The sequence below is a fragment of the Hibiscus syriacus genome, unplaced genomic scaffold (assembly GCF_006381635.1).
Source record: "Hibiscus syriacus cultivar Baekdansim isolate YM2019G1 unplaced genomic scaffold, ASM638163v2 tig00116961_pilon, whole genome shotgun sequence".
NCBI classification, from domain to species: domain Eukaryota; kingdom Viridiplantae; phylum Streptophyta; class Magnoliopsida; order Malvales; family Malvaceae; genus Hibiscus; species Hibiscus syriacus.
The window spans coordinates 76,167-97,907 of NW_024063487.1; the positions used below are offsets into that span (position 1 = coordinate 76,167).

General features: G+C 32.1%; 1 pseudogene; it reads right to left on the minus strand.

The window, feature by feature from the left end:
• Nucleotides 1-14,280: 14,280 nt before the first annotated feature.
• LOC120189920 lies at nt 14,281-20,278 on the minus strand (annotated as a pseudogene).
• Between the last annotated feature and the right edge of the window lie 1,463 nt (nt 20,279-21,741).

A 21,741-nucleotide genomic window follows, 5' to 3' on the forward strand; every position in this document is an offset into this window, starting at 1 on the left:
TTGGTGATAATTCAAAAGGTCACATTGAAGGTATAGGTACAATAGGTAATACATCTTCCATACAAATTAAGAATATTTTATATGTGAATGGATTAAAGCATAATCTTTTGAGCATTAGTCAATTATGTGATAAGGGATTCAATGTCATGTTTGAAACTAATGGTTGTAAAGCCATTGACATTCCATCTAATCGGATTATGCTTGTTGGTCATAGAATAGGAAACATTTACATGGTGCATTTAGACTCTATTGATATGACTAATTTATGCCTAGTTGCTAAGAATGAGCATGATAGTTGGTTATGGCATAGGAGACTAAGGCATGCTAGTATGAGTGTTTTGCAACGGCTAATTCAAGGAAATTTAGTTCGAGGCTTGCCTAAGCTTAAATTTGATAATGATAAAATCTGTGATGCTTGTGTTAAAGGAAAACAGAAGGGAGTTTCTTTTAAATCTATTAACGATGTATCAACTAGTAGAGTATTATAATTGATCCATATAGTTCTTTTTGGGACAGCTAGGACTACTAGCTTGGGTGGAAAACAATATGCATTTGTCTTGGTAGATGACTATTCTAGATATACTTGGGTTCTATTCTTAAGTACTAAAGATTAAGCATTAGAAAAATTCATCACGTTTTCAAAAGTAATCCAAAATGAAAAAAGGTTACTCTATAACTAGTGTTAGGAGTGATCATGAAACTGAATTTAAAAATCTTGGATTTACTAAGTTTTAGCGGGAGATGCGTGAATGTATGGACGCGCTCACTCTTGAAGTTCGAGCTCATTATCCTCCTCTTCCCGATCCTCCGATGGAATGAATTTGTTTCCTTGTTATGATTTCTTGGATTTTCAAACTTGGATTGATTTGATGTTTCTGGATGTTTAAACTTGATGTTTGTTGGATGTTTTGAACTTATTTGTTGTTTTATGGATTTTTGAACTTAATATTTATATATATTTGGTTTGAATTTTCATTATGAATTTAATGTTTATTAATTTTATTTTTGCATCATTTACATACTAGTTACATTATGACCAATTATGTCATTTCATATTTGTTTATGAATATTGATTATGAAACTAATGGCTAATCTGTCTTTTGATTGTGTTCTTAGCAGCTTAAGCTATATTTACTTATAATCAATTGGCTATGTTTTTCAAAAAAAATTGTTTCACTACGTTTTAAAGTCTTTTTGATTTAACAAAAAGGTGGAGAAGAAAAGTGTTATAGTAAGGGGAGCAATTTTTCAAAATTTTAGAAAATCTTAAAATAACACAAATGTTTTGCTATATCAAAAAGGGGAAGATTGTTGAAAACATTTTGATGTTTCGATATAACAAATTAAGTTTAAATGAATTTTAAGATTTTACAAATGATTTTCTAAGAATATTTGATTTAATTAATCGAATATCAAATTATTACTCCAAGTCTTTCAAGATCAATTTTAAACCTTACTAAATGTGTAAAATTATGTTTTATACTTAAACTATTTTTTAAGCAATTTTTACAAATTATTTTGAACCGAAATCAAGCCTAAAAATCAATTTTTAAGAGTGATGCACCAATCCATACATCGATGCACCGATTAATTTTTCAAACATCGAATGTATTTTATGCATCGATGCACATACCATGAATCGATGCACTCAGTGCATTTGATGATCGATGCACAAGATCATGCATCGATGCACTCAGACTTTTTCAAAACATCGAATGCATTTTATGCATCGTTGTACTCTTAGTGCACCGATGCACCGATGCACTCTTAGTGCACCGATGCACTAAGGGTCCAACGGTCAAAATATTTAAATTTTACACCGATGCACCATGGGTATGCATCGATGCACTGATGCTCCCAACTGCTTTAATTAATTGTTTTCACACTTAAACGACTCTATTGACTCCACTAAGCATCCCCAACGTTCAGAATCATTTGAAGGTGTATTTAAACAAGCTTAGAAGCCATTGATCAACAACAAGAAACAACAAGCAACTAGAATCAAGAGAGAATCAAAGAGAAAGCATCAAACTCATTGTTTGAGAAATTCAAACCTATTTTTCAGTGAATATTCATTTTGCTTTCAAGAACACTTCTTGTACTCAATCCTATTCATTTTTTAGTGTTCTTTTCTTTGTTCTAGAATTGTGCAAACAATCTACCTTGTGAGGATTTCCTTGTAAGTTTGCAAATTTGTAATCTTCTCTTTGAGAAAGAGTGTTCTCAAGAATTGGGGTATATAGGGAGTTGTAAGGTTATCTCTTTGGCCTCAAAAGAAAGAACAAATTAGTGAATTTGTTGGAAAATCCTTAGTGTGGATAGCTAAGGTAGTGGACGTAGACTTTGGTTGAGAAAATCGAACCACTCTAAATCGCTGTGCAAATCTTTTCAATTTTCTGCAAAAGCTTCCACCAAAATTTTAATTGCCAATTCACCCCCCTCTTGGCCTATTCCATCGACCGATTAACTCAACATTTAATTATTTAAAGCACAAAAAGATTAGGAATAGAAACTGTAGAATTTAATGTATGTCTTATTTTATACATAGCACACAAGAAACATGTACTAATTTTTTTATTAGCATTAACGTACATAATTGATTTAGCTAATATAATATTCAACTATAGATCTTAATAGTTAATTGTATAGACTTAAAAAATGCGAAACTTGCACGAATTAAGTGAATTCAGTGGTTAAGAAATTTATTGTTATTTTTTGAAGTCCCAAATTTGAGCATCGCAAATATTAGGAGTGTGAGCATTCATTGTTAAATGGTTGAGAGTATTTGAAAAAATATTAACTTATATTTTGTTCTGATTAAGAAAAAAAATTGAAACTATCTCATAATCATATTGTCCTATTTATATCGGGAAAGTAAACAATAGAGATAGAGATGAATTTTTAATTATATTATATTTAATTTAAATAAAAAATATATAATAATTTTATTATTTTAAATTTACTAAATAGTAAAAATATATTAATTAAATGTTTACGTATCATATTTTAAAATAAATAAAATTAAACCATTCACTTAAAAAGTGTAATAAAACATTCACTTAAAAGTGTTAATAAAATATAGACCAATGGAAATAAAATAATATTGACAATAATATATTGAGCTAAATTATAGAATTAAAAAATGAATATAAGTTAATTTAGGATTAAATGAAAAAAAAACCTAAAAGACCAAATTGAACAACTATAAAAACTTAAGAGACTTGATTATGATATACTCTATATTTATTATACAAAAAGTAAATAATAGAATATCATGAATATTAATATCGAATAAATTATAAATAATACGGTTAATTTTTAATATTAAATAAAAATAAATATTAAATTGAAAAAATTATTTGTGTCTTAAAAGGCCATTTAATTTTTTATTAGAATTTTTTAATTATAAGGGTTATGTTATGTGACATGCTTTTATTGATGAAAAAAAGTTCTAATGGACGTTAACAATTTAGGATAAAATATAACAAAACTAAATGTTGGAGTATAGCTAAAAAAATTATTTTGAGGTATTAAATTTAGAGAAAAATTATTTTGAAGTGTCAAATTTAAAAATTGTATGAAGAATGTTTTTTAAGTGAAAATGAATACGAGTGCCAATTTATTTTTAAAAAATACTAATATTCTATCAAAGATGTTTATTTTCAAAAACTATATATTTTTATATTAAATTTATAAAAAATAAATCAAAATTTTTTATAGTGTTATATAACACCCCTAATTATAAGCTGGCTCTTCCAGTGGTAAAAGACATTTGTCTTATTGTTGAGGGGAAAATGGTAGTAAGAGTGCGTTTGGTTCACGGAATGTAAGATTACCAGTGGGAATAAAAGATTACCAGGGAATAGGATTACTGGGAATGTTGTATTTTGTGTTTGGTTGGTTTAGCAGGAATGTAAGATTACCGTGTTTGGTCAAAGGAATAAAAGATTATTGGAATGTATATTTGACCAAATTGTCCTTATTATATATTTGTATAATATTACAAATTGTAAAATATTTATATATTTTCTATAAAAAATTAAATTCATAATATTTATATAATTTTTTTTACAAAATTAAAAATATAAAAATGTTTAATGAAAGGGAAAAAAAATTTAACCCCTAAACTTCATATAAAATTTTAATTATAGACTTTTTTTGTAAATCTAAAATAATTTAAGGATAAATTTGTAATTTAACCTTCGTAGAATTTTATTATTCAATGACAGAAGAAGTATATTTTTGAAAAAAAATAAAAATTTAAGGGCATTTTAGTCCAAAACGCCGGTAATGTTACAATACCTAAGGGAAGGGAGGTAATGACATTCCCGGTAATATACCCCAAAAAATCTACTATTGGTAATAAAACATTACCGGGAATGAGATTCCCAGCTAACCAAACATGGGAATGTGGGATTCCCATCCCATGAGAATCCCACATTCCTTGAACCAAACACCCCCTAAGGGTTTATTTGATTAACTGTAATTGATTTTTTGGAAAATAATTTACGTAAAATGTGTTATATTTTATGAAAAATACTTTACGGTGTTCGGATAATATTGTGGAAATAATTTTTTATTTATCGATAAATTTTCAAAATTTATTTATTATAAACATGGAATATTGAATAATATTAATATTATTTATTACAAAAGTTATTTTCACTGTTTTTAAAATATTAGAATAATTTAATTTTTTATTTATCAATATTATTATTAAAATATTATTTTTATAAGTTTATAAATAAATTATTAAAATTAATATATTTTATTGAAATAACATATATTATTAATTATGTTAATTACCTACTAAAATAAGAGTATTATATTGTATAATTAAAATTCTAAATATTATTAATCATATTAAATATAATATTAAAATAATTACATTATAATATATTTATAAAATATTAATAAATATATTTTAAATATTTTATAATCAATATTTTGTAAAAATAATTATAAAATATTATATTAATATTAAATACATAAAATAATATTACTTATTATTAATAATTCAATAATATTATTTTTAAGAAAATAGTAAATAAAATTAATTATTTTTATGGCGTTTTAGTTCAGAAACAGTGAATGATTTAGCTGTGTTTTAATGCTAGAAATGGAGTTAATTGCATCATATGTCCTCAAAGTATGACTCTCATTTTAAATTGATTCTTAAATTTTAAAATGTTCCAATTTTATACCTCAACTATGACTATCATTCTAAATTAATCTTCAAACTTTTGAACATTTCATTTTCATCACCAAATTATGACCTTCATTCTAAATCGGTCCCCAAACTTTTTGAACATTCTAATTTCATCCCAAACTATACGTACATACTAATTGCATCCCTTGTCAATAAAATTATTAGGCCAAGTTATATTATTATATGTTTGAAAAAACAAAATTTGTGTTAAATTATGGTTAATACTAATATATATTTGCATGAATTTGGGGATGAAATTGGAATATTCAAAAGTTTGTGGACTAATTTAGAAAGAAGGTCATAGTTTAGAGATGAAATTAGAATGTTCAAAATTTGAAGAACTAATTCAGAATGAGAGTCATGCTGTGAGGATGAAATTAAAATATTCAAAAAGTTCAAGGATCAATTTAAAATAAAGATTATAGTTTGGGGACATATGGTGCAATTAACTCCAAGAAATATCACTAATTTGTCAAAAAATTGCAACAATTTTAATTTAAAATGGCAACGTTAAATGCTATTAACGTTTCATTTGTAACATCCACAAAAATATATTGCAACATAATTGATTTGAATCAGATCAACTTATTCAACTCAGTTTAGACTTGAATTTATAATTTTCAAATCGTTCAAAACAAGGTTACAAGGCTATTTTTTTGTTTAAGGTGATTACAAGATAGCATATGTTCACAATTTTTTAACTAATTGATAATGAACGCATACACTTTGCAGACTCAACTACTCAAATTTGGAACTTAAAAAAAGAATAACATTCTCTTTTTATCATTAAAATCACTTAATGGGTTGTAAGCTATATATTACTTAGATACAATTGAACTAACAAAATTAAAGGCCAATTACAAGAGTGTATATCATTATTATTTTATGCCAAATAACTCATTTTCAATTTTATAAATAAATTATTTTTAATAAAAGAATTTTTGTTGATACTCTTGTAAAATTTATTTATGGGTAAAATATTTATCTCGTCATACATTTATTTATGTTTTTTTTCTTTTAAAATCATATCAAAAAGTTTCGTTTTAGTTTTTATTTTGGTCATCTAATATTTAAAAAAATAACATAAATGATTATGTGTCTTAATAATAATAATTTCAGTCCAAAAACGTATACATTCTATCAATTAAATTAATTCAAAATAATGCATCAAATAATTAGACTAAACTTTAGTTTTTCAATCCTTTCTTCCTCTGCAATAACTCTTCCTTTCTCCTTTACAATAATCCTAAACTCAGAACGTGGGATAAACAAAAATCTTTCGATAATTCACTTGGATAAATAAATAAATTATAATAAAAATTTTAATTTTGAAGGACATAAAAAAAGTACTAGATTTAAATCCATATGGTGTGAATCAGTATTTGAATATATATTTAAGCTTACATCACTAATAATACTTTGCTGGTACTTATATGGCCTATGATGAATGTTGGATAATGATTAAAATGTCAAATGGAAGTGTACTGAAGTTCAGTTGTATGTTATTCAAATATGTAGGATGTGACCAAAATGTGAATTGTCCCTTAATTGAGTGTATTGATCATTCTACATCTGGTACATAATATGTTAGATCTATAGGAAGTGTGAAATGACCTATAATATACAAAGTGAATAGGTAAGTTATGCACAGTTGACTTTTTATGTAATTATTGACTTTTGATTCCACAAGTATGTTGATTTGTGTAATTGATATTATGAAGCATGTAACATGTGTGTTTTAATATGTACTAAGTATTGTATCAAGTGTGTTCAAGCATGTTTATAGACACTAAGATCAATTGCATGATCATTTGATATCATGTTCATGCATTTTTCATTTTTTTGGGTTTTTTGGAAAATAGACCGATCCTTATCCTTCAAGAAATGATTGATCCTTTCAGGCAAAAGATTTATCCTTCCTCAAAAGGATCGATCTCCTGATGAACTTTGGCTACTAGAATCTGTAGGATCGATTTCCAGTGAAAAACAATTGATCTCTTAAGGTTTAAATGATAAAAAGGGAAAATTGAATTCATTAAAGACCTGATATGTTCCTTAAGTCCTATGATGATCACTAAGCTTTGAAATGAATTCAAGTTGGTCTAGAATTCGGTTTCTTAATTAAAACTTGGTTTTAGAATTTGTATGAGATTTGTTCTGTCGCCCTTTAATAACACCAATTACATAATGAGCCCTTCAATTTTGTATTTTTTTGGTTAAAATGTATATTTTGAAATGTTCATGTTTTATCCCCCATATGTATGTTATGCAATTGAAGGCCCGAATGATTTTTATTTTGTTGAAATTTGAAACATGATTAATTCATACCCGATAAATTTTCATAATTTAATTAATTGTGGAGATTTGTGCTAATTACTTGTATGTGCAATGAATTGACTATTTTACCCTTGTATGTATAATATATTAATTAAGTTAATATGAAGGCATAATTAGATTATAATTAACTATGTATGATGTATGTTATATTCGTTGCTTGTATAAGTATGATTATTTGTTCATTTTCCTTGTTTGTCTCTTAGTATGCATATTTAGGAATTTGTACGTGTTTGAATCGTTTTAGAGTTTGATGTGACATTCATAATACTCAGGTCATTCTTCATGGCCAGATATAAGGTGTTACACGAGAGATGCATCCCAAAGAGAAACATAATTGACATGACCTCTCATCTTCTTCCTAGAATTTCTCTCGATGTACTTGGTTCTTTATGGCTAACGATTACAGATCGAGCTGTTGAACTTGTATTCGTAGCCTCAAGCACCTGGGGCAGCCCAAATGCAGTTGCAGCAACAGGACCAACTAAACTTCCAATGCCACAAGAGCATATGGTGAGGGGAAGATAAAGTTAAGGGGAACAAAAACACATCCTTCTGGCTTACCCCAACATGACTCCCACACAACTTGACTGGATTGTGTGGTATTTGGACCAAGAGAAGAAGAACAAACTAACCACTCAACATGGAGAGATCAACCTGAAGAATGGCCAAACGCTGAAGGTTAACATATGGGATATGCATATCAGTCAAAAAGCTACAAATCTTGCTATTAGGGAACATTAGTTCTAGGATGTTGCCATAACTCCATTGGTAGCTTTGAAAAGAAGATAAAGGAGCTCCATAGAGCATGTAAAGAATCACATCTTGAAATTTGATGCCAAGCCCATAATGGAAGGAAAAGCTCCCACAACATTGTCCTTCGACTATAGGTAACTCCTATTATCATCATATAATCTATAGTTAAAGGAGTAACCTCCCTGATGGCTCTTTAGACAGCTTCCCACCTAGGTACAAAGCAAACCTTTTAGATTATAAATTTCGAAATATCTATTAGTTAGAAATTCAAATTCTTAGTCTTATCTCTAAATTAGTTTTGTAGAGAGTTTTACTTTACTTAGGATTATTCTCTAGAGTTCTATAAATCAGGAGTTATTATACTTTTTTATTCAAGTGAAATAAAAATTAGAAAGATTTCTTTCTTCTCTAAAACTCACATGGTATCAGTCTAGGATTATCGTTCCTACTCTTAATCGATGTCTCCTTCCTCTTCCTCGAAAAATAATTATGGCAGTAGAAGCTGTTAGATTTGTCTAGAAATTAAGTTGGCAAGTTGGAAATTTCATCTTGGTTGGTGGCCAACTTATTAGAAATTTCATCTTGGTCGGTGGCCAAACTTTGAACATGTGAATTTCATATTTGGTGGCTAACTTGTACACATTGGAAAATTCTTTGGTAGGTGGCCAAACTTTGAACATATTGTTCTTGAAACTCAACTATAAATAGGCCTAAGTATTTCCATTAGAAATCAACCCAAAAACAAGTTCTCTCTTCCTCTTGTATTCTTCATTCTCCCACTTTGGGAATTCTAAAGAATTCCATTTGTTGTAATATTGGCGATATAGTGAAGTTATCATCCAGTGTGGTGCCCGAGGAGTAGACGATATTCTTGTCGAACCTCGTAAATTTGATGTGTTCTCTCATTTATTGTTTTTTATTCGGTTCTTTTCCATTGTGTTTCAATATTCAATAGTTTGATAGATTTATCCGTTGTGCAACATTTGGTAGTTTTAATCTTGACATTTTAGGTCAATTTTAAAACTACGTTCGTGTGGGAAATAACCTGTTTTCCCCAACAGAAGCAATCCCAGTACTGATGGTCTTGCAGAATCTTCCACCTCTGTCACAGTCCAGAAACTGATTGGCCATAACTACCTTCATTGGTCCCAATCAGTCAAGATGCACATTACGGGCAGAGGTAAACTTGGATACATAATAAGAGGGGTTGCTAAACTTGTAGAACCGATCCAGGTTATGAAAAATGGCTTCAAGAAAACAGTCTAGTAATGTCATGGTTAGTCAACACCATGTCTCATGGGATTGGGTATAATTTTTTACTTTATGAAACAACATATGAAATCTGGTGTGCTTTCAAGGAAACTTATTCAAGCGTGGATAATATTTTGAAGTTATTTGGAATTGAGAGAGAAAAGCATTTGATCTCAAGCAAGACGATCAGAGTGTTTTCTGAGGCCCTTTACAAAAATAAATTTGTATGAAACTAATGCTTGGAACTGTGTGACTAATGAGGCCCTTTACAAAAATTTAGTCAACCAAAAATGAATTTTTCAATTTTGAATGGCTTATTGGATGTTGTTAATGGTCGGATTCTCAGCACCAAATCACTTCCTTCTGTTAGTGAGGTGTTTTCTGAGGTTCGCAGAGAAGAAAGTCGAAGGGTATTGATGTTGATAGAACCTACACCGCTCGATTCACATGCTCTCTTAAAACATACTACTCCTCCTAGAAAACCCAGACCTGGTAAGCCGTGGCGTGAACACTGTTAACGAGTGGGTCATCTAAAGGAGAATTGTTGGAAACTCCATGGCAGGCCTGCTGATTGGAAACCTCAACGACTGCAGCCATAGAAGTATATTTCAATCAACATTGCAACATCTGAATCTTCACCCAATTTCAATCAACAGTAGTTTGATGAACTAGAAACATTGATTTGACAAACTATGTCTCCCGTTAAACAGGCTCCTACGTCCAAACTCGGTTTGGTAGTTTTTCCTTTCTTTCCAATACTACTCTGTTTTCTTGGGTAGTTGATTTGGGTGCCACTAATCATATGACAGTGAATAAGAATTAGTTCATTAAGCTCACATAACCATCCGTCCAATGATATGTAAAGACTGTTGATGGCTCCTTAAAAGTAGTAGAGGGAACTAGATCAATTTTAATTACTAATGATCTTGTGCTCCAAATGTTTATATGTCCGTCAACTTCATTGCAATCTCTTATGAGGTTGCACATTCTCTTCCTTGAAGGTCAATCTCTTCCTCAAAGACAAGTCTGATGAGGCTGCACATTCTCTTCTGTTTGTTTCTCTTCCCATTTATCGAGTTTGAACTCTAATGAGATCATGTTATGGTATTTTCGCCTAGGTCATTTGAACTTTGTTTTCTTCAAAAATTGTTTCTCAATAATACACAAACTTCTTTTAATTTTGATATGTGTCAACTTGCTAAACATAAAAGAAAATCTTATCCTCCATCTTCATAGAAACCATCACATCCCTTTTCTCTCATTCATATCGGCATTTGGGTTCCTTCTACAGTAAAAATGTTACTGGGCTAGATGGTTCGTTTCTTTTATTGACGATCATACTCGTACTACTTGAACATATTCAATGAAGGAAAAGCCTAAAACGAAGAGTATCTTTAAAACATTTTTTCATATGATTAACACTCAGTTTTGCAGCCAAATAAAGATTGACCTCAACAAAATGGGTTGGATGAGAGATAAAAACACCTTTAAAAGGTTGCTCGATCCTTGTTGTTTTCATCCAATGTTCTTAAGAGATTTTGGGGAGAGGCCTTACTCATTGCCACGTACCTTATAAACAGACTACCCAACCGAATTTTGGGATTTCAAACTCCTAAATATGTGTTACTTCAAAAATATCACTTCTTTAAACCTATGGCGTGTACTATTCTTGTTCGAATATTTGGTTCCTCTGTGTTTGTTCACATTCATAAGCAATTTCGAAGTAAGTTAGATCTTTGATCTATTAAATGTATTTTCCTTGGCTACACATCCCTTAAAAAAGGCTATAAATGTTATTCTCTTGTCACTCGTAAATTTTTTATTTCCATAGATGTAACCTTTAATGAGTTTCAATCGTTTTTCTCATATTCTGAAATTCATGGGGAGAGTTGGGATGAATTTTAGCCTCAGAAGATTCAATTACCTCTTGATGTTTTGGGTACTTCTTCTTTATCAAGTCCACCTTCATCTTTACAATAACTGATATCAGCCCCTTATTCTTTTATACCCAAAACTCTTCCTTCAATCCCTTCTTATCCTATACCCGAAACTTTTCCTTCAGCAACTCAACCTGAAACAAGGGAACTTAGTGTCTATATAAGGAAGAAAAGAAGACCTATTACACGAGACACTATACAATCTAGGACTGTTCAAAAGCTTAATCCAGTTCCATTGTCCTTGAACAATGATGAAGTTATGAGATCTTTGAATTACGATAATATTGCTCCCTTAACTGATACATCTGACTTGCCTATTTCTCAAAGAAAAAGTGTCAGGAGTTGTACTCGTCATCCAATATAGAAGTATGTGGCTTATGGGATGTTAATGCCTTCATTTAAGGCCTTTACTGCCGAAGTTGATACAGTATATGTTCCTAAATCTTTGGACGAGTCTTGAAAGATCCTAGGTGGAAGAAGACGGTTGAAAAGGAGATTAAGCCGTTATAGGCAAATAAGACTTGGTTATGAGCGATATACCTCCGGGGAAAAAGGTTGTAAGTTGTAAATCGTTATTTACGGTTAAATATAATACTGATGGGAGCATTGAACGATTCAAGGCTAGACTTGTGGCAAGTGGATTCACTCAGTTATATGGGATTGATTATCAAGAGACATTTTCTTCGGTTGCAAAATTTAACACCTTCCGCATCTTGTTGTCCCTTGCTGCAAATTTAAATTGGTCGCTTCGTCAACTTGATATTAAAAATGTCTTTCCTAATGGGACTTTGGAAGAAGAAGTGTATATACAGAGACCGCCTAATTTATGTTTGAATTCTAATTCAAGTCAAGTATGTAAACTCATCAAATCTTTATATGGCCTCAAACAATCACTACGTGCTTGGTTCGATAGGTTCACTAAGGACATTTTGAAATTTGTCTATCTACAATGTCAAGCTGACCATACCCTATTTGTTAAAACATTTTTGGAGAACAAGAAGGCTATTTTAATAGTCTATGTGGATGATATAATCGTCACAAGAGATGATTCTTTTGAATTACAAAGTTGAAGGAATTCTTGGCAAAAGAGTTTGAAACTAAGGACCTTGGTTCCTTAAGATATTTCTTGGTATGGAAGTGGCCAGATCGAGTAATGGAATTGTGATCAATAAGAGAAAGTATGTTTTAAATTTGTTATCCGAAACTGGTATTATGGGCTGCAAACCTGTGGAGACACCTATGGAGCACAACTTAATATTTAGAATTGATGACACTGGACTTCTGGTTTACAAGGGATAATTTTAACGACTGGTAGGTAAGCTTATTTATTTATCACTTACAAGGTTGGACATTGCGTTCTTGGTTAGTATTGTAAGTCAATTTATGAATGATCCTAAAGATGAGCATCTAGAGGCAGTGATCAAGATGTTTCGATACTTGAAAATGAAACTTGTTCATGGAATGATTTTTACCAAAAATACGAGCAGGAAAGTGGAGGTAATCACAGATGAAGCTGGTTTGGAGAACTTACATCCATAAGGTCCACTAGCAGTTATTGTGCTCAGGTTTGGGCTAATTTGGTGACGCGGAGGAGTAAAGAATAGACAGTGGTGTCGAGAAGCATTGTAAAGGCTGGGTTTCGAGCTTTGGCACAAGTGATTTGTGAAGGAATTTGGATACAAAGACTGCTGACGGAAATGAAATTGAATCATAGTGCAGACTTTGAACTCAGCTGTGACAACCAATTAGCAAATAGTATTGCCAAGAATCCGATGCATCGTGATAAGATAAAACAATTTGGAGCTAGATCGCCATTTCATTTCTGAGAAGGATACTAATGGGACAGTTAAACTCAACTTTGTTTCCGCTCTTGAACAGCTAATTGATGTAGTCACTAAGGCACTTCCAAGAACCGCCTTTGATGAGCTCACATCCAAGCTAGGACTCCACAACTTATACTCACCAGCTTGAGGAGTATTTCTTTCTTCACTAAAACTGACAGACCTCCTTATATTATATTGTTTGATATGAAAGCATTTCTAATACTCACGAACGCAGAATTATTCTCTTATGCTAAAATATTAAATTTCTCCAGTATTGAGGCGCGTTCTTCATTATTTTTTTTTATCAGAGAACATTTATATAATCTTTTATACTACCATAGTGTTGAGGCGCCTTCATTGTGTTGCCATAGCATTGAATAAAGAAATCAAATTAATATCTTTTTAATTTTCATTTTTGTTCATTCAAACTTTAAAATTTCAAATTCAAATCTAACTCAAAATTTAAATTAATTCAAATAGTTTTAAATTCAAAATTTTCAAATCAAATAAAGTTTTATTCATTCATATCAATAGGTTTAAATTATATCAATTTTGTGAGTTAACTCGCAATACTAAATACTTAAATCGTATATTTCTAAGATTGAAAATCATTTTCAAATGAAATTATTAATTATATTTTTATAAATTGTAATTGATAAATATAATTATTTTATAATGTCTAAATTACTTCCAACTTTCGAACCTTTAAATTTAAGGTTACAGCAACAATATTATTTATAAACTTAAAATCACGACTCAATTCAAAATTATCAATAAAAGTATAATTATAAAATTTGTAAATATCAAATATGATAAGATGGCAATGCATCATACAATAATATTACTAGTAAATTATTGATAAATCAATAGCATATGCCTTATCCTCCTCGCATTGTTGATAAATGATAAATATGCTGCGACAATGAAGCGTTGTCAAGCTCACGAAACATAAATTACATCAGTTCTTCAATTACTTATTATTGGATAAACTACATCAGATACCATCAAACTTTAAGTGTTGTATCGTTTATACCACTAAACTTTCAATTTTGCTAATTATAGTACTAAACTTTGATTTTTTTATTTCAATTATATTACTAGGCCGTTAAATCATTAATAGTCGGATCAAAATGATGTCGTTTTGGTGAGTTATCTATGTCGACAGCCATCAATCATGTCAGCAGTCGTCAACCATGCCATCGCACTATTAACGATTTAACGATTCAGTGGTATAATTAAAACGAAAATCAAAGTCAAGTGTTATAATTTGTAAAATTGAAAGTTCAATGATATAAACAATATAATGCCAAAGTTTGGTGGTATCTGATGCAGTTTACCCTTATTATTACCCAACCATTTCATTAACAGGTTTTGTAAACGAGCTTCCATTGTTTATTCCTTCAAATACGTGAGAACACCTCGGAGATGAACTTAAGCAAAGAGCATAATCCACCCAGGAAATTATGATCAATAACACCTTCGCCTTCCGCAACATGAGCGAAATCAACGAGTTTAACTTCGGCGAACGGAGTCATTTCTTTCAAAAGTGATTCCTCATCAAACAAGATGAGAAGTGAAGTTGAATTGAAATGATAAATGGTTTGATCCTAAAACCATGTTTTTGTTGAAATATTGCCAGTCGGTGACTGTTAAAATTGAATTCAAATGGGGCTGCTTAGAATTCAAAGGTAGGCTGCCTAATTGTGTTGAAAATGGAAATAGTTAAATCATACAATTAGTCATTGCACTTTAGGGTATTTACAAGATTAGTCCTTAAGCTTCAACTATAAATACCCTAACCCATTTATCTTCAAATCATCCCAAGTCATTTCTTTCTCCCAATACTAGAGAGTTTTCTTGTGAGTTTTGAGTGTTTGTAAACACATGTAAATTTTCTCTCTTTAGTAAAGATCTGCAGCAGTCCGGAGACATAGGCAAATTAGTTTAACTCCGTTATCAATTTCGGATATTATTTTTCCGCTTTTATTTCACATTCTCACTAATCTGGTTATAGGAAAATTACTTGTTTTCGTTTATTTCCCAACAACTGGTAATCAGATCTTTTGGTTGTGAATTTTGTCAATTTTTGAGAGATTACTATTCATTACTATTAACGTGATTAGTAAATCTCATGAATAGTAAAAATTTTGTCGGCAATATGAATTTGTCGACGGAGGTGTTCTAATACAAGGTGGATCGATGGTTGCAGACAAAGGGAAGGTGAAAATTGAAAAGTTCGACGGTACAGACTTTGGCTTTTGGAAGATGCAGATTGAAGATTTTTTGTACCAGAAAAATCTATATCAACCTCTCTCAGGAAAGCAACCAGAGGGCATGAAGAATGAAGACTGGGCTCTTATCGACAGACAAGCCCTCAGAGTTATCCGAATGACGTTATCCCACAATGTTGCTTTCAACATAGCAAAGGAATAGACCACGACGGGTCTTATGGCGGCTCTCTCCAGTATGTATGAGAAGTCATCGGCCTCAAACAAAGTTCACTTAAAGAGGCGATTATTCAATTTGCGGATGGCTAAAGGGGAATCAGTGGCTCAACACCTAAATGAACTCAACACAAGCACAACCAATTGAGTTTCATGGAAATTGAATTCGATGATGATGTTCAAGCTTTAATTCTTTTATCATCTCTACCAGACAGTTGGAATGCTACTGTTACAACACTCAACAGCTCGTCAGGAAAGAGCAAATTGAAATTCGACGATGTTTGGAATCTGGTATTGAGTGAAGAAATTCAACGGAGAGAATCGGGTGAAGCATCAGCCTCCTCAGCCTTGCACACGAAGTCTAGAGGGAGAACTTCATAAAGAAATTCAAATTGTGGTAGATCGAAATCTAGAAAGGGAAAATCAAGAACAGGAAAGAAATATTTTACCTGTTATAATTGTGGCAAGAAGGGTCACTTTAAAAGAGATTGCCGAGCATTGAAGAAAGATATCGGCGTACAAGAATCTACCAACATGACAGAGGAGACAGGTGATGTCATGATTCTAAGCGTCAACAGTCTGATTGAATCATGGATCTTGGATTCAAGGGCATCTTTCCACTCCACCCCATGCCAAGAAATCATGGAGAATTATGTCAATTGTGATTTTGGGAAGGTTCATCTAGCTGATGATGAAACCTTGAAGATCGTCGGAAAATGAGACGTCCGATTAAAGTTGCCAAACCAGACCACCTAGAAGCTGACAGGAGTGAGACATATTCTTGGCCTCAAAAGAAATTTGATTTCTATAGGACAGCTTGATGGAGAATGATATAGTACAACCTTTTCAGGCTGTGAATGGAAGATTACCAAAGGAGCACTCGTCATTGCTCTTGGTAAGAAGACTGGTACTCTTTATGTAACCTTAAATTTACAGAATATCATTGCAGTAGCAGATGCTGATGGAAAATCAAACCTATGGCACCAAAGGCTTGGCCATATAAGCGAGAAAGGGATGAATACACTTTTCTCAAAAGGGAAGTTGTCGGATATAAAGAGTGTAGATGTCGGACTATGCGAGGATTGCATCTTTGGCAAAAAAAGAAAGTCAGTTTTGCAAAGATTGGCAAGACACCCAAGGTAGAAAAGTTAGAGTTGGTTCATGCTGATGTATGGGGACCATCTCCAGTTCCATCTCTTGTAGGCTCATTATATTATGTCACCTTCATCGATGATTCTACAAGAAAGGTGTGGGTTTATTTTTTGAGGAAGAAATCAGAAGTCTTTGATACATTGAGAAAATGGAAGGCCATGGTGGAAAATGAGACTGGTTTGAAAGTCAAGCGGTTAAGGTCTGATAATGGAGGAGAGTACACAAATAATAGATTTAAAGATTTCTGCGCAAACAATGAGATCAAGATGGAGACTACAGTCCCTATGACACCATAGCAGAATGGCGTAGTAGAGCGCATGAACAGAACTCTGAATGAACATGCCAGAAGTATGAGGATACATGTCGGCTTGCCCAAATTTCTATGGGCTAAAGCTATCAGCACTGCAGCTTACCTGATCAACCGTGGGCCCTTAGTTCCCTTGGATGGTGGAATACCAGAGGAAGTTTAGAGAAAGAAAGAAATAACCTTTCACACTTAAGAGTGTTTGGTTGTATTTCTTATGTACACATAAATTATGCTGAAAGAAGTAAACTTGATGCCAAGTCCAACAAATGTGTCTTTGTTGGTTATGGTGGTGATGAGTTCGGTTACCAGTTTTGGAACCGAAAATCAGAAAATTATCAGAAGCAGAGATGTCATTTTCAATGAGAATGTGATGTACAAAGACAAGTCAACCATAGAATCAAGTAGCTCCAATACCAAAACTGAAACAAAGGAATTTGCTGAGTTCGAGGAGATTTCTAGAAATGATGTTCAGATCAATCATGAAGCAATTCAAGAAGAACCAGGCACACCAGAACTAAGACGCTCCTCTAGAATTCCTAAACCAACCCAACGTTATTCGCCTTCTTTGCACTACTTGTTGCTGACTGACAATTGTGAACCAGAGTGCTATGACGAAGCAATGCAGGTGGAGGATTCACTCAAGTGGGAGTCTTCCATGAAAGATGGGATGGACTCGCTTATGTCAAATCAGACATGGGTATTAGCTGAATTACCACCAGGCAAGAAAGCGCTTCATAACAAGTGGATTTACAAGATTAAAGAAGAGCATGATGGGAGAAAACGCTACAAAGCAAGATTGGGTTTCAAAGGTTTTCAGTAAAAAGAAGGTATTGACTACAATGAAATTTTCTCTCCAGTTGTGAAACTGTCTACAATCAGACTGGTGTTGAAAATTGTAGCTGGAGAGAATCTACATCTTGAGCAGTTAGATGTGAAGACAACTTTCCTTCATGGTGATTTGGAGGAAGAAATCTATATGAGGCATCCAGAAGGCTTCATAGAGGCAGGCAAGAAAAACCTGGTATGCAGGTTGAAGAAGAGTTTGTATGGCTCAAAACAAGTCCTAGACAGTGGTACAAGAAGTTCGATAGCTTCATGAGTAGCAGTGGTTTTACCAGATGCCTAGCAGATCATTGTTGCTACATCAATAAGTTCGACAACAACTTCCTTATTTTATTGTTGTACGTTGATGACATGCTTGTTGCAGGGCCAAACATGCAAAAGATTGTAAACTTGAAGCAAAAATTGTCGAAGCAGTTTGTAATGAAAGATCTGGGCGCTGCAAATTAGATTCTTAGGATGGGGATCAAGAGAGACACAAATTCGTGGACTTTGATACTATCACAGGCTGAGTACATCAACAAAGTACACTCCAGGTTTAACATGCAAGATTCTAAACCAGTAAGTACACCTTTAGGTGTTCATTTTAGACTCTCCAAATAATAGTCACCAAAGACGGAGGAAGAACGTGCACACATAGTGAAGGTGTCGTATGCCTCAGCAATTGGAAATCTGATGTATGCCATGGTTTGTACTAGACCAGATATTGCTCATACAGTGGGAGCTGTTAGCAGGTACATGAATAATCTGGGCAAGGTACACTGGGAAACAGTCAAATGGATCCTCAGATATCTATGGGGTACTAAAAATAAAGCACTTTGTTTCAAAGGTGGAGATACGATACTGACAGGCTAAGTAGATGCTAACTTAGCCGGAAATGTTGACATCAGAAGAAATACTACAAGGTATGCCTATACTCTATGAGGTACTGCAGTGAGTTGGGTTTCTCAACTACAGAAGATAGTTGCTCTCTCCACAACTGAAGCATAATATGTCGTTGTTACGGAAGCTAACAAAGAGATGGTCTGGCTCCAAAGTTTCTTAGAAGAGTTAGGCAAGAAACAAGAAAATAATGTATTGTATTGCGATAGTCAAAGTGCTATCCATCTAGCAAAGAATCCGTCTTTTCATTTCAGGACGAAGCACATACAATTACGATATCATTTTATCCGGTCTCTTCTGAAAGATGGGATTTTGAAACTTGAAAAGATTAGTGAAGCTCAAAATTCGGCAGACATGTTGACAAAGACATTGACCACGGACAAACTGAAGTTTTGTTCAACTTCAGTTGGCATGCTAGAATAACAAGACTAGAAATTCTACTGCATTGATCGAGGTGTGAAGAAAGATTAAAATCAGTCTTCAAGTGGGATATTGTTGAAATATTGGCAGTCGGTGGCTATTAAAATTGAATTCAAATGGGGCTGCTTAGAATTCAAAGGTAGGCTGCCTAATTGTGTTGAAAATGGTAATGGTTAAATAATATAATTAGTCATTGCGCTTTAGGGTATTTACAAGATTAGTCCTTAAGCTTCAACTATAAATACCCTAACCCATTTAGCTTCAAAATCATCCCAAGTCATTTCTTTCTCCCAATACTAGAGAGCTTTCTTGTGAGTTTTGAGTGTTTGTAAACACCTGTAAATTTTCTCTCTTTAGTAAAAGATTTGCAGCAGTCAAAGACGTAGGCAAATTGGCTGAACTCCGTTATCAATTTCATGTATTATTTTTCCGTTTTTATTTCGCATTCTCACTAATCTGGTTATAGGGAAATTACTTGTTTTCATTTATTTCCCAACAGTTTTCAGCTCCAAAACCCCTGCAGGACCGCCATATACGCTGCGAGCAACAATCCAATTTCGCATTTGAACCAACAGAAGAATTCGATGAAACAAACTTCCTCAGAACTAATCTATCATTGTCAGTAGTAAAACTCAGGACATCCTTCCTTGCAGGCTTCCAAAATCCTGATTCCTTGCTTTGATATATCTGCAATCCAGATATTCTAAAGCCTAGGGACACAAAAGTAGTTGTTCTATCTTTCTTAGTTTTCCAGTTTCCCAACTCCGTCGATGAATGAAGGTTGCTGGAAGCCTAGAACATTAAGCCCTAACTAAAATTTAATTTTATCACAAATTCTCTACAATTTCATGCTCAAGATTCAGTATTTCATGTTTGGACTCATCCTCATCCATCAACAATCTTGAATCTTGACCCTTCTTCATCATATTATAGTTTTTGTTTCTCTACAATTGGTATTAATAGGTAATCAACACTGAACAACAGCAACACTCGAGATTCAACAGTAGAAAAACCTCAACTTTCTTTAAGATAAACACTTCTTCTCCCTGCTTTTACTTTCTGTTAATTTTGCATGTGTGAAAATTGAAAACTATGTTATTTATCCAACCCCTAATTAGATTCTAATTTCATTCCAAACCAATAGGTTCTTTAATTATTGTTTATTGAAATTAGTATATTTTAATTTATACTCTAAATTAATTTAAAATATTAAATTGATGAAAAATTTGCAACTAGTAAAAACCTAATATATAATCAGATTCAATAAACTACGAAATGACTCCATTAATAGTGAAAGAAATAAGTCAGTTGGTGGATTTATAATAATTCCATTAATACATATCCATTTTTTATTTTAAACACAATTGTTGTGCCTATGGTTTTAAGTAAAACCATATTCGTACATTTTCTCTTATTAATTTATTCAAACATTAGTTCTCGCTTTTTAGAAGTAAAATAGAAGTAGCAAAGGTGGTAAACTAAAGAGAACCATCGTTATAGTATAAGTGACACAAGCACAAGCTTATTTAAATAATTCATCAGCAAAAGATGAAACAACATCCATATATGATACATACACTAAACAGAAGAAACGAAGTAACAACTATAACCATAAAATTTATTTTGTAAGATTCAATACCACCATTGATGTTTTGTTTGTTGGAACTGCAAGTTAAGTACATGATTCATTAAATGTGTATTCATTCCATGTGAATAAGTTATCTTTTTAAGGCTTGTAATCACAATTTAGAATTGATATATATATTAAGATATGGTGATGAGTGATAACATTTTTTTTGAGTAATTAATTCTTAACTTATTAATTTCAGCATGATTGTTTAGCATAGTTTTCATTTGTTTATTACTATATGAATTGATATTTGGGCATTTAGCATCACAGAAACTATTGTGACTAGTGAATATTATCTTTTTGATGGTTTTAATCTTATTTATACAGAAAAATGTCCAATTTAGAGAGAATTCTATTTCATTAACATCTTTTACATTTGTCTCTCCTCAATTACTAACCGAAGAAAGTCCATCACCAAGTTCTGAAGGAAATATAATTCCTACCTTAAGTTAACCTAATGTTGTTGAAAATAATAAGCCAAGTGAAAGCACCTTATCAAAGTTAAAATATGTAGTGTGAGATCATTAAAAAAGAAAAGACCAAAAATGAGTAGAAGATCGTATTTAATAATTGCAAAAAGAAACTCAACAAGTAATTTTAAGAATAGGATAAATCACTTGAGTGATCATTTGAAAAAAGTGCAACAAGCGAGCTTAAGATGACATTCGATAACAAATCCTAGAAGCTAATCAAAAGAGGAAAAGTGACATTAAAGACTTTCTCATTTAATCAAGTTGTTGCAAGGAAAGAACTTTC